At 43.2% G+C, this 14739-nt stretch overlaps 1 protein-coding gene across 1 annotated transcript in view; it reads left to right on the forward strand.

Moving 5' to 3' along the window:
- brf1b (BRF1 general transcription factor IIIB subunit b) overlaps positions 1-14739 on the forward strand; it is a 350927-nt gene that overhangs the window by 266255 nt on the left and 69933 nt on the right. The gene's annotated exons all lie outside the window — the stretch shown is intronic.

The raw sequence follows: 14739 nt of genomic DNA on the forward strand, positions 1-14739 counted from the left end.
CCAAAGTCGGAGGTGTGGTAGATAGTGAGGAAGGGTGTCATAGTTTGCAGGAAGACTTAGACAGGTTGCAGAGCTGGGCCGAGAGGTGGCGGATGGAGTTTAATGCGGAGAAGTGTGAGGTAATTCACTTTGGTAGGAATAACAGATGTGTCGAGTATAGGGCTAACGGGAGGACTTTGAATAGTGTGGATGAGCAGAGGGATCTAGGTGTATGTGTACATAGATCCCTGAAAGTTGGGAATCAAGTAGATAAGGTTGTTAAGAAGGCATACGGTGTCTTGGCGTTTATTGGTAGGGGGATTGAATTTAGGAGTCGCAGCGTTATGTTGCAACTGTACACAACTCTGGTGCGGCCGCACTTGGAGTACTGTGTGCAGTTCTGGTCCCCACATTACAGGAAGGATGTGGAGGCTTTGGAGAGGGTGCAGAGGAGGTTTACCAGGATGTTGCCTGGTATGGAGGGGAGGTCCTATGAGGAGAGGCTGAGGGATTTGGGGTTGTTTTCGCTGGAAAGAAGGCAGCTAAGAGGGGATCTTATTGAAACATATAAGATGATTAGAGGTTTAGATAGGGTGGATAGTGATAGCCTTTTTCCTCTGATGGAGAAATCTAGCACGAGGGGGCCTGGCTTTAAATTAAGGGGGGGTAGTTATAGGACGGATGTCAGGGGTAGGTTCTTTACCCAGAGGGTGGTGAGGGATTGGAATGCCCTGCCTGCTGCAGTTGTAAATGCGCCTAGTTTGGGGGCATTTAAGAGATCCGTGGATAGGTTTATGGACGAAAAGGGATTGGTTTAGGTTAGTGGGTCATTGTTTTGTAACTGGTCGGCGCAACATCGTGGGCCGAAGGGCCTGTTCTGCGCTGTAATGTTCTATGTTCTATGTTCTAACCCTCTCTTCACTCACATGGTCTGTATCTTTAAGACTTGATTACCTGTAAAGACTTGCATTTCAACCATTACTTTGTAAACAGAATTTGTGTCTTTATATGCCCTGTTTGTGAACTGAAATCCCATTCACCTGATGAAGAAGCAGCGCTTTGAAAGCTGGTAGCTTTTGCTACCAAATAAACCTGTTGGACTTTAATGTGGTGTTGTGCAGCTCCTAAACACGCAGCGTACACACCAGGTAGAACAGGTAGCATTCACACTAGGTAGAACAGGTAGCATACACACCAGGTAAAACAGATAGCATACACCACCAGGTAAAACAGGTAGCGTACACACCAGGTAGAACAGGTAGCGTACACACCAGGTAGAATACCTGAGTATTCAGGTACCGGAGTTGAGGGGGTTGAGCTGTGAGGAGAGGCTGAATAAACTAGGCTTGTACTCGTTAGAGTTTAGAAGAATGAGGGGAGATCTCATTGAGACATATAAGATGATGAATGGGATGGATAGGATAGAGGTGGAGAGGCTCTTCACGCTCAGAAAGGACAGTAGGACTAGAGGGCACAGCCTCAAGATAAAGGGGGGGCGGTTTAGAACGGAATTGAGGAGGAACTTCTTCACTCAAAGGGTGGTGAATCTCTGGAATTCTCTGCCCGTTGAAGTGGTGGAGGCTGCCTCGCTAAATATTTTTAAGACGCGGATTGATAGGTTTTTGGTAGGCAAGGGGATTAGGGGTTATGGGGAGAGGGCGGGAAAGTGGAACTGAGCCACGACAGATCAGCCATGATCTTATTGAATGGTGGGGCAGGCTCGAAGGGCTAGATGGCCTACTCCTGCTCCTATTTCTTACGTTCTTATGAATAGGCAGAGCATACACCAGGTAGAACAGGTAGGGTACACCAGGTAAAAAAAAGGGCAACATCGTCCCATTTGGCACTGCATAGCCTGTAAGTGACTGTGTCACTGATAGGGAACAATTGCTCCTGCTTTGCACATACCTTGCCTTCAGCATCCGCCCCCACCTACCCCTCCTCTTCCTGCCTAATGTGTGTCTTTCCCTTGTTAACCTGTCAGTGGTGACTTTTTAATGTGAGCTGTGTTCTGAAATGCTGCAGTTTTTAAAAGAGCAAATGGAAGTTTTTTTTAATCATCTAAAGATATTTTCTTTGTTTTTTCCCTCCTGGATCTGGAGTTCTATTGGTGTTTTCATTCCCTTTAATGTTAAAAATTGAAACCTGAATAAAGGAATGTGGAAATACATTTCTGATGGAGAAGTGCACAAGAAAATTACTTTGCACTTAACGTGGGGTGGATGAATCCAGGAAAGATTGTGCTAATTCAACCCAAAACAGAGCTAAGTTTCAGGGCTGGCTTACTCCCGCGCTGCATTGTTGGAGAGGCTGACCTGTGAGAGAGGTGTTAAAGCTAATCCCTGTCTCTCTCTGCTGAGCTGGTTGTTGAAGGTACCGGGACACATGAAGGCAAACAGGAAGATCTGGAAGGTCTCTTTTGCAGGTTGTGTCCACAGGTGTGTCTGGGAAAGCACCATCATTGAATCTGTGCCTTTTGCTTCACAAACCATCAAAAATGGCAGTTGAGGCAAAAAAACAAACAAATTATTGGAGTTCATTTCTCAAGGAATAGAACTGAACAGCAGAAAAGTTTCTACTCTTCAAAACAAGAGCCTTGGCAGCAAGTGGGCTTTCAGAGAACCTTGGTTAGATGACGCCTGAAGAACTGTGCGCAGTTCTAAACTTATAGTAAACTGAGAAGTCTCACAACATCAGGTTGAAGACCAACAGGTCTATTTGGAATCACGAGCTTTCGGACTCACCTGATGAAGGAGCAGTGCTCTGAAAGCTCATGATTTCAAATAAACCTGTTGGATTTTAACTTAGTGTTGTGAGACCTCTCACTGTACCCACCCCGGCCCAACACCAGCATCTCTTCATAACCAACTGAGACACTGGGAAAAATAAGAAAATGATACTGGATCTGAAGGTTATAATTATCAGGGAAGACCGAACAAGCTTGGGCTCCTTTCTCTAGAAAAAGAAGTGACCTATTTTTTAAAGTTATGAAAGAATTTGATGGGTAGATGTGAAGGATATACTTGTATGGGGGCAGATGTCCAAAATCAGGGACTATAAATTTAAAGTAATCTCTAATAAATTCAGTAGGAATTCAGGGAAATTCTTTATTCAGAAAGTGGTGGGAAAATGGGACTCTCTACCATTTAGAATAGGTGAGGTAAAAAGCACTACATGAGGGCAGAACTGAGAGTCGCGTTGGGAAAGTCCTGGGACTGGCTCCGAGGACTCATGATATGTGCACCAATTATTTATTCCCTGGATCTCAGTAAGCTGGATGGAGAGTGAACAATCTTCGCACAGGCTGCCTCGGTGTCTCATAGGGTGAATTGACTTTTTGTCTGTCACACTGCTTTATGCTCTCAGTTTCTCACAGAAATACTCACTCATACTGACATTTAATGAAAAAAGGTGACTCAAGACACCCACACATCTGCTTGCTTTGGTGGGATACCTCGTGGCTCCCCATTCTAAACATCTTTCTCAGCAATGGAACTATTTCATCTTTGAAAATTATATTTCTGGAGGGGAAAGATAGCGTGAGAGGAGGTGTGTGTGGTGCATGAAGACTGGCAAAGTCACCTTAAATGAACTGAAATCTTGAGGTTAAGCCAAATGACCTGTTGGTGTGCTGTAAATTCTATGTAATTTAAAACAAAATTCTGTTACTTGAGAGAAAGTCATTGAGTTTTACAAGACAGAAAGAGGCCCTTCGGTCCATCATATCTGTGCCAGCCATCAAAAACCTATCTATTGTAAACCACGCTACCAGGGGTTTCTTCCTATCTACCCTATCTATCTCCTTTAAAATTTTGTACACCTCAGTCAGATTTCCCTCCCACCTTCTCTTTGCTCCTCTAAGGAAAAGAACCCCAGCCTAACCAGTCTCTCTTCAGAGCTGACACAGCCAATTCTCAGCATTTCAAACTGCATCTGGATACAAGCTCTAAAGACATAACCTTGCTGTTTTAGAACTGAAAGTCATGCTTAACACTAAAGTCACAGGATTTCTCAATGCATGGCATCTCACAGTCAGGCTCATAAGTCATGAGAAGGTGCCGGTCATATTTAATCCTTGTTTTGTCTTTTTGTCTGTCACACTGCTTTATGCTCTGTTTCTCACAGAAATACTCACTCATACTGACATTTAATGAAAAAAGGTGACTCAAGACACCCACACATCTGCTTGCTTTGGTGAGATACCTCGTGGCTCCCCATTCTAAACATCTTTCTCAGCAATGGAACTATTTTACCTTTGAAAATTATATTTCTGGAGGGGAAAGATTTGATTTATTATTGTCATGTGTATCAGTATACAGTGAAAAGTATTGTTTCTTGCGCACTATTCGGACAAACTACATCGTTCGTAGAGAAGGAAAGGAGAGGGTGCAGAATGTAGTGTTACAATCACTGCTAGGGTGTAGAGAAAGATCAGCTTAGTGCGAGGTAGGTCCATTCGAAAGTCTAATGGCAGCAGGGAAGAAACTGTTCTTGAGTCGGTTGGTGCGTGACCTCCGACATTTGTATCTTTTTCCTGACGGAAGAAGGTGGAAGAGAGAATGTCTGAGGTGCGTGGGGTCCTTAATTATGCTGGCTGCTTTACCAAGGCAGCGGGAAGTGTAGACAGAGTCAATGGATGGGAGGCTTATTTGCATGATGGATTGGGCTACATTCACGACCTTTTGTGGTTTCTTGTGGACTTGGGCAGAGCAGGAGCTCATACCAAGCTGTGATACAACCAGAAAGAATGCTTTCTATGGTACATCTATAAAAGTTGGTGAGAGCCGTAGCTGAAATGCCAAATTTCCTTCGTCTTCTGAGGAAGTAGAGGCATTTATGGCTTTCTTAACTGTAGTGTCGGCATGGGGGGACCAGGACAGGTTGTTGGTGACCCAGATACCTAAAAACCTGAAGCTCTCAACCATTTCTACTTCGTCCCTGTTGATGTAGGCAGGGTCATATTCTCCTTTACGCTTCCTGAAGTCAATGACAATCTCCTTCGTTTTGTTGGCATTGACGGAAATTATTGTCGCTGCACCAGTTCACCAGATTCTCTATCTCATTCCTGTACTCTGTCCTGTCATTGTTTGAGAGCCGAGTTGTAGCATCCAAGTGTTTGCCATATGGACTGTGTATTGTCACTGACCCAAGGCAGTGGCATCATCAGAACTCTCCTTGGAGCTGCTGGATCACTCCAGAGACAACAATAAAGGTTGTTGTTGTGGGCTGTTGCTTTGGGCCTGTTCAAACTCTGGATTTTCCTTTTGCTGGGTTCCACAAAAAGTCTGCAGACAAGAGTCACGGATACAGCTTTGCACCAACTGCTGGGGGGCCAGTTAAGAAGTGGTACAGACATAGCCTTTTTAAATTTTTATTTATTCTCAGGATTTGGGCAAGGCCAGCATTTACTACCTATTGTAGCTGACAGGTGTTGATGGCAGATGTTTCTGAACTGATATGTGGTTAAGATACTGTAACAAATGCTGTCAGATAGGGAGTTCCAGGCTTATGATCCAGTGATGATGAAGGAGCGACCAGTAAGTTTCCAAGTGGAGATGTTGTGGAGGTGATGGTGTTCTTGTGTGGTTTCTGCTTTTGTCCAGCTTTGACGTGGAGTTGCCGGCATTGGACTGGGGTAGGCACAGTAAGTAGTCTCACAACACCAGGTTAAATCACCTGATGAAGGAGCAGCGCTCTGAAAGCTCGTGCTACCAAGTAATCCTGTTGGACTTTAACCTGATGTTGTACTTTGTCCAGCTCGGTAGAGGTGATGGATTTAGGAAGAGCAGACAGAAAAGAACACAATGCAGCAATGATTCACTGGTAGAGGGGCTGCCTATCAAATGGACTGCTTTGTCCAAGGCTGCTTTTTGAGTACTGCTGAGGAGGTTAATGAGGCAGGACTGCAGAGAGATGGCCAACCCCTCTTGCTGTTTGTTTTAAATATGCAATATTTGCACTCGGCTACAGAAAAAGAAAATAAATGGCAAAATCCCCTTGTTTGAATGAAGTTTTTTTTTATCTGTGCCCTGCAGTGCTGTCCTGACAGGATGGAAATCTGAGCCTTTTCACAACCTCTTCAAAATCCAAAATTTTCAACTTTATCACTAAACCCAAAGTGCCTTACACCAGGTGGTAATACATACTCTTTCAAAATGCACCTTACATCATATATATATGGAATAGTGAAAGACATTAGAGAATAATACATAGCTGGAAAGTAGTTTCACAAAGGCAATCCTACCCTTGTAACTCAATCAAAGGGCTGGGTGACATCACAAACCCCTACAGCAAATATCAATAGATTTGTTAAACCATTCTAATCCCAAGGTTAGATTACTGCCTATAATGCACTCCCAGCCTTCAAGGAGTTTTAAACTACCTGTATTTTATTTTGTTTATGTAAAAATATAAATTTCTTGATGGGTAGTTATATTAGATGTCAGATGCTAGGCATTGACTTTGAATTTATTTAATGTCTTATCGCGTCTCTCAATATATCTTGGAGCATTTCACTGCCTTGGAGTGCAGTGACTTAAATTGGCAAATGTGGCAGCCGTTTTTCACAATGCAAACTCTGACAAATAATGGTGAAGTGAATGATCAGTAAACTGGGGCTGTTTGTGAGAGTTTAGCAGAATGTAGAGTAACCCACCAGTGAGGTATGTTATGGAATCGGTTCCTCTACAATCTGCAACATGTCGCACTCTTTGTAATTCATGCTTCAGTTTTGAACAATTCATTAGGGCAATTTTAATCCTCTTGAAAATTTGGAATATATTTAGTAACCTAGAAACAAAAATTTCAGAGCAGAAAGACGTGATTTGAACTCACCACTAAGTCTGCCAATGCTGCCTCCACATTAAAGCCAGCTACTAGAACTCTGCTGCCCTGCTTGTTATTCTTCAGAACTTTTCCTCATGAAATGTTCATCTGATTCCCTCCAAAATACTGCAATTCTCTCCTTTAACTGCCCCATTCCCTCTATTTTCCTCTTTTAATGTGGAGATGCTGGCATTGGACTGGGGTAAACACAGTAAGAAGTCTCACAACACCAAGTTAAAGTCCAACAGGTTTATTTGCTAGCAAAAGCTACTACCTTTTGGAGCGCTGCTCCTTCGTCAGGTAAGTGGGAGTTCTATTCCCAAACAGGGCATATAAAGACACAAACTCAATTTACAAAATAATGGTTGGAATGTGAGTGTTTACAGGTAATCAAGTCTTAAAGGTACAATGTGAGTGGAGAGAGGGTTAAGCACAGGTTAAAGGGATGCGTATTGTCTCCAGTCAGGACAGTTAGTGAGATTTTACAAGCCCGGGCAAGTCATGGGGGTTATAGATAGTGTGACATGAACCCAAGATCCCGGTTGAGGCTGTCCTCTTGTGTGCGGAACTTGGCTATCAGTCTCTGCTGCGCACACATATCAGTCCGCATGCATGCAATGGAATGTCCATGTTCTGTGAGAGAACAAAACAACTTATCAGTTAAAACAGATCAGGCTGTGGCATTTTAGAAATCAGAAAATTAAAATGTCATTGTATAGAGATTTAGATAGAACCATAGAAACCCTACAGTGCAGAAAGAGGCCATTTGGCCCATCAAGTCTGCACCAACCACAATCCCACCCAGGTCCTAACCCCATATCCCTACATATTTACCTGCTCATCCCTTTAACCTACACATCTCAGGATACTAAGGGGCAACTTTAGTATGGCCAATCAACCTAACCCGCACATCTTTGGACTATGGGAGGAAACCGGAGAACCCGGAGGAAACCCACGCAGAGTCGAGGAGAAAGTGCAAACTCCACCCAGATAGATATCGAGATTTAGACATCGAGATTCAGATTCAGATTTAGGGATTTACACGTAGGGAAGATATTCTCGCGGTCATAAATATAAGATAATCACTAATAAACCCAATAGGGAATTCAGAAGAAACGTCTTTACCCAGAGAGTGGTGTGAACATGAAACTTGCTACCGAAGGAAGTGGTTGAAGTCTATTTAAGGGGAAGCTGGACAATTTCATGAGAGATAAGGGAAGAGATGGATATGGAGATGAGTTTGATGAAACAGGGTGGGAGGATTCTTGTGTTGTGCAGATTGTGGAGAATGACAGAACTCAGATTTAAGGTAATTGGCAAATGAAACGATGGAGACGTGAGAAATATTTTCACATAGTGAGTAGTTAAGGTGTGGAATATGTTTCCTGAGACTGCGGTAGAAGCAGGTTAATAAAGACATTCAAGAGGGAAGTGGATTATTATCTGAAAAGGAAGACCATGAAAGACATCGGGGAAATGGCAGTAGGTGAATTGTCCATTCTGAGGGCCAGCGCAGACACCACCACCTCCTGCGCTGTAATAATTCTGTGATTCAGAACCCAGTATGGGCCACTTGGGCCAAATGGCCAGTTTGTGCACCGTGAATCTATTTAATTTTATGACCCCAAGGAACAGATGAGTTTCAAAGCTGTGAATAATTTTTAAGGTCTCAGCTGCACAAGAGCCATATCTAAAACGTCTTCTACACTCCTCCTTTATGATTGCAAAAGAACTACAAACCAGCCTTTGCTTCGATCACATTTCACTGCCTGCCTTTTGATTTGTTTTCAAGAGATTTTTTTTCTTAATTAGAAAAATTGAAATTCCACAAGAGAACTCTGAGGTTTCTGCTTGGGAATAGGGATCATGCAGTTTTAATGAGACTGGGAATGATTTGCACTGAAGCATGGGAGGAGCTGAATGACAAAGAGTCGCAAAGATTGCTGTCTGCTAAAGTTTATCAGACGCTTCTTTTGGATGTGATGGTTATATTTGTTTGAAGGGTTTTAGCATTCCAGCCTGAACAAGGCTGTGGAAAGTCAACCATTTGCCCCACCAAGCACACAACAGAAGATGGCGGGGAGCTTGGGCTGAGTGTTAGGGTAGAGTTTACGCTGATAGGGGTAAGGAGCTGCCCCGATGCCCCTCCACGTTACTGCATTGGAGACCACTGACTGTGGCATGGTTTCGCTAACAAATCCTTCTCTCAGTTGCCTCATCCTCTCTCTTCCAGAGATGATGGATCCATCTTCTCTCAGCTGGACATAAAAGATCCCAAAGCCAATCTTTCCAAAATGAGCAGGATTATTCCTGGCTAATATTTATCCCTCATCCAATACCTGAAACATATTATCTGACCGTTGCATTGCAGTTTGTGGGGGCCAGCTGTGTGTGCAGCTGCATTTCTTGCCACAGTAACTACAATTCAAAAAGTATGAAGCACTTTTGGGCAAGCTTCCTGATCCCTTGGGACTACACATGCCACAAACCCTGTCCAGAGTCTTTGCATCATCAGCTAATGGAGACAGCACTGGGGGAAGTTGCAAGTTTTAAATCATTATAGATATTTCTGTGTTGAAGCCACTAGTGTCCGCTCCATTGCTGTGTAAATAGGAAACATTCTAATAAATTGATAGCCTCAGAAATCAAACTATAAAGGAGGCTTTCTGTCCTCCAGTGCCAGTGTCTCCAACCTGCTCCCCATTAATACCGTAGGGAACGGTATTACTCTATCAGGAACAATCTCATAGATTTCACAGAATCCCTAAAGTGCAGAAGAAGGCCATTTGGCCCATCGAGTTTGCTCCAACAGAGCATCTTACTTAGGCCCACCCTATCTCTGTAATTCCACATATTTAGCTTGCAAATCAATCTAAGCTACATACCTGAGGACACTAAGGAGCAATTTAGCATGGCTAAATCTGCACATCTTTGGAATTTGGGAGGAAACCAGAGGAAATCTATGCAGACACAGGGAGAACGAGCAGACACCGCACAGTCACCCAAGATTGGAGCCAAACCCGGGTCCCTGATGCTGTGAGGCAGCAGGGCTAACCACTGTGCCACCGTGTCCCCTTGTATCATTTGAAACCATTTAGATTAAACCTGTCATTCCCATTTCGCAAGATTCTTTATTTAATGTTTAACATACTTTGTTTGTGTTTGTCGAAAAAGGGAAAGACTTTTGTGACCCATCTTCTAATCATTGGGCCCTTAGGAGCAGTTAGTCGGTGCTGGGCAATGGGCCCAAACAGGCAAGTCTTAAATAGATATTCAAAATGGAATGAGTTACATCTGTGGGGAGAAGAAGTCAGTTGATAATGACATTCGATTGTGCTCTAGGGCTGCAGTTATTCTCTCCTCGCACTTATTTAATCTCCGTTCTTTTCCATATCGCTGAAGAAAGTATTCAATAGCCTGTGTGTTACTGATGGATTCTTTAAGTACCTTAGAGTACAGTGCTCAGTTCTGGTCTCTGTATTGAAACAGAAGATGTAGAAACCTCAGGAAGATGAAAAATAATTTCCGAGAGAAATACCAGAGAGGTTACGTCCCGCAGGAAAAATTAAACAGGGCTGGGTCTCTATGTCAAAGTGGGCTGAACTGATCGAGACCTTCAAAATGACCGTGGATTCTGACAGGGGAGATGAAAAGAAAATATTTCCACTCTATGGTGGGGGAACCAAAATTAGCAGCCATAAAAAGGTAGTCAGTTAGAAATCCCAATGGGGAATCCAGGAGAAACATCTTTACCAGTGTATGGTGGGAATATAGAACTTGCCTGCAAATAAACTTGAGAAGGTCATAGCATTTAAGGGAAAACTAGATAAGTACACAGGGAGAAAAGAACATGAGGATATGTTGATAGGGTGAGTCAAAGTTGGGTTGGCAGATGTTTGTGTGGAGTATAAACATCGGCCTAGACCTGTTGAGTTAACCCTGTTTCAGTGTTGTAAACATTATGTTACTACAAGGTTCAGGAAAGCCAAATGCCTGTGTGTTCTGAAGTGAGCCCCCAAGCCTGATGCAGAGTGGGACTGACTTAATTTGGTCTGATTTGATTTATTATTGTCGTACATACTCTATTAGTATACAGTGAAAAGTATTGTCTCTTGTGCACTGTACAGACAAAGCATACCGTACATAAAGGAGAGGGTGTAGAATGTAGTGTTACAGTCATAGCTAGGGTGTAGAGAAAGATCAACCTAATGCAAGGTAGGTCCATTCAAAAGTCTGACAGCAGCAGGGAAGAAGCTGTTCTTGAATCGGTCGGTACATGTCCTCAAACTTTTGTATCTTTTTCCCGATGGAAGAAGGTGGAAGAGAAAATGTCCGGGGTGTGTTGGGGGGTTCTTTGATTATGCTGGCTGCTTTTCCGAGGCAGCGAGAAGTATAAACAGAGTCAGTGGATGGGAGGCTGGTTTGTGTGATGGATTGGGCTATATTCACAACTTTTTGTGGTCCCTTGCAGTCTTGGGCAGAGCAGGAGCCCATACCAAGCTGTGAAACAACCAGAAAGAATGCTTTCTATGGTGCATCTATAACGGTTGGTGAGACTAGTAGCTGACATGCCAAATTTCCTTAGTCTCCTGAGAAAATAGAGGCATTGGTGGACTTTCTTAATTTAGTATCAGCATGGCGGGACCAGGACAGGTTGTTGGTGATCTGGACATCTAAAAACTTGAAGCTCTTGACCATTTCCACTTCGTCCTCATTGACGTAGACAAGAGCATGACCTCCACTATGCTTCCTGAAGTCGATGGCTATCTGCTTTGTTTTGTTGACATTGAGAGAGAGATTATTAGAGTGTGACTCCGGGATAGAGGAATGGATTTGAAGAAGGGAGGTACCTGCGACAGTGCTGAAGAGAGACTTGAGCTATAGCCCTCCAGAACTTTCTGTTACAAATATTTAGCCAATTCTGTCATGGACTCTGCTTCCGTCACCTTTTCAGGCAGCTCATTTCAGCACATTCCAGCCCACTGTGTAAAAGAAATTAGACACAAACTTTTCTCCCTCTTGTAAATGTGCAACTAAATCCCTTGATTAGATTCCAACCTGTAACTTGCTCCTACGTGTATTTGACATAACTACCATCCTACCCCCGCAGCCACCCCCTCAATAACCTCCCAACCCGGGAACCTCAATTAGATTTCAGCCTGGAATTCACTCCCGGGTCTCTGTTATTCTATTTTTCACGATGGGAATAGATTTCCTCCTCAGTATTGCACTGTGTTTCAGTTTTGAATTTGAAAATGCTGACTCTGGCTTTCTTCAAAGGAAAAGCTCGTCGTGGCGGGATCAGAGCTCACCATAATGGGGCTGTTTAGAAAGTCGGCTGTCTTCAAAAAAAACTCTCAGTCTTAATCTATTCACAGTGTACAGCTTGCATTTCAAAGCTAGGTAAGGTCCTGTTGTACCTGCAGCTGGATTGAATCTGTATTCAATTACTGTGATATTTCAGTGCTGTCCCCTGAAGCATGAGCCCATTGAATGAGGAACCCTCCACCTGCTCAGAATTAATCATCAGTACAGCCCATTCACTTTTAACATCAATAAGGTGCACATGAATGTAAGGACGCCAAATCCCCACTTACAACCACCCTCCCACCTCCTCATTCTCTCCCCCCCCCAAAAAGAACAACCCAATTTAAAAATAAGGAAAAGTTGTTGGTTCATTGTAAGGATGGGGGAGTAAGAATTAATGTTTCAGTTAACTTTTAATTTGGCAATAGAATAAATAATAAACAGGATTTTGGAACTGTACTCCCGATCTATCACTAGCCATTGTTATAATCTTGTGATTTAATTTTTGAAGTAGGCTATAGCATGTTTCCTCAAACTTTTAACGTAAATTTTAAAGTGATTCGCGGCAAGCTCTCGGGTTAAATCCAAAGTACTGTTTACTCATGCATTCAAACCTGAGAGATGATCGTCACAACCACACGCACACACACACATCCTAGGAATATTTTTTCTAAAACAGCAAAGGTAGGGATTTTAATTCAGATGAACGTCAGAGTCCGATGAGGGTTCCTTCATGTAGGAATTAAGATTCTGATTGGTTTGAGTTGGAATTGCAGAATTCCTTCAAATTTGGTGATGATGCAGCAAGATGAGGTTGGTATCCAGAGATTTGGTCCACTCTACAGATGATGGCTGGAATCTTCCAGAAAACCAGGCTTCAAGGAGTTTTATACTTGCGGCAGGCTGGAGTCTGACTTTGGTATTGACAGCCTAAGTTTCTTACAGCAGATTGCTCTGGGAGTCCAGGAATGTAACACTCAAACTTTCCAAAAGCCAAGGCAGCTTAAGTCCAGTAGTGTTGCCCATTGATGAGTCAGTTTCAGATAAACAATCAATGTCTCTGGTCAAAATCCATTGTTCATGTTAGGAAATAGATGATGGCTATTAGCATTCTCTGGGTATAACAAGTTTTGGTGGTTCTCTCTTTTTAGGAATCCAGTCTGGGGAGTCAAACTATCTGCTGTTCCCTTATTTCACTGGTTGTCATGTGTCCACACATTGATAGGTGTGAGATTCCATAAGGAAGAGCACTGAGCTTTGTCCTGTAAATTACAGTTAGAAGTTTCTGAACTGTAGTCAACTTGAAAATCAGACAACCTGTAACAGCCATCTTTTTGATTGAACCCCAAAGTCCATAAACATTTTGACATGAGGGTGGTCTCTGCTAAGTTAGCTGGTTTCAACTTGGCTAGCCATCTGGATATCCTGTAGGGTTGAAATTATTTAAATGAAGATGAAATGAGGGTCATGGGCTTGGTGATTGGCAAGAAAAACCAAAAGTGACCAAGGATTTGGAACGTGTTGCCTGATAAAGAGTGCTGGAAGTAGTTTCAATACTGGCTTTCAAAAAGGAATCAGAAAAATACTTGAAGGAAAAAAGCATTCTAGTACATGGGGAGGACCTGGGAAGTAGGATGAAATGCACTGCTCTTCGAAAGAGCCAGTCAAGAGTTTTGGGCCAAATGGCCTTCAGTGCCGTACTATTTTGTATTCTTTCACAGGATGTGGATGCCGCTGGCAGAACCAGCATTTGTTGTCCATCCCTAGCTGCCGTTGAACTGAGTAAGCTCTGGAATAATAGCCCAGTGACAGTCTCAGCCCACCATCTCCCAGTAAACTAACCATCCTATGGTTCTGTTATGTTCAGCTTCAGAGTCCCCTTGGAGGAATCCGCTAGTGTTCTTGCTCGTGGACCCTATTGGCTGGTCCTGGTTAGAGAGATGGTGTGTGAATGAGTCATGTGGGAATGTTCACAGGTTGGTGGGAAAAGTAGCGCTGACCTGCTGAGGTCCAAACCTGTATGATATCCACCCAGAGGAACCCCTGGAGCACAACTGGTGCCCGTGAAAACATGTGTTTCTGCTTCCATCCTCCATGGCCATTCCCCATTTTTGATTTGATTTGATTTATTATTGTCATGTATATTAGGATACAGTGAAAAGTATTGTTTCTTGTGCTGTATACAAACAAAGCATACCATTCATGGAGAAGGAAAGGAGAAGGTGCAGAATGTAGTGTTACAGTCATAGCTAGGTTGTAGAGAAAGATCAACTTAATGCAAGGTAAGTCCATTCAAAAGTCTTACAGCAGCAGGGAAGAAGTTGTTCTTGAGTCAATTGGTACGTGACCCCAGGCTTTTGTATCTTTTTCCTGAAGGAAGAAGGTGGAAGAGAAAATGCCCAGGGTGTGTGGAGTCTTTAATTATGCTGGCTGCTTTGCTGAGGCAGCGGGAAGTGTAGACAGAGTCCATGGATGGGAGGCTTGTTTGCGTGATGGATTGGGCTACATTTACAACCCTTTGTAGTTTCTTGCGGTCTTGGGCAGAGCAGGAGCCATACCAAGTTGCGATACAACCAGAAAGAATGCTTTCTATGGTGCATCTATAAAAGTTGGTGAGAGTCATAGTGG

Source organism: Carcharhinus amblyrhynchos, chromosome 14 (genome assembly GCF_965287045.1).
Source record: "Carcharhinus amblyrhynchos chromosome 14, sCarAmb.v2.hapA, whole genome shotgun sequence".
NCBI classification, from domain to species: Eukaryota; Metazoa; Chordata; class Chondrichthyes; order Carcharhiniformes; family Carcharhinidae; genus Carcharhinus; species Carcharhinus amblyrhynchos.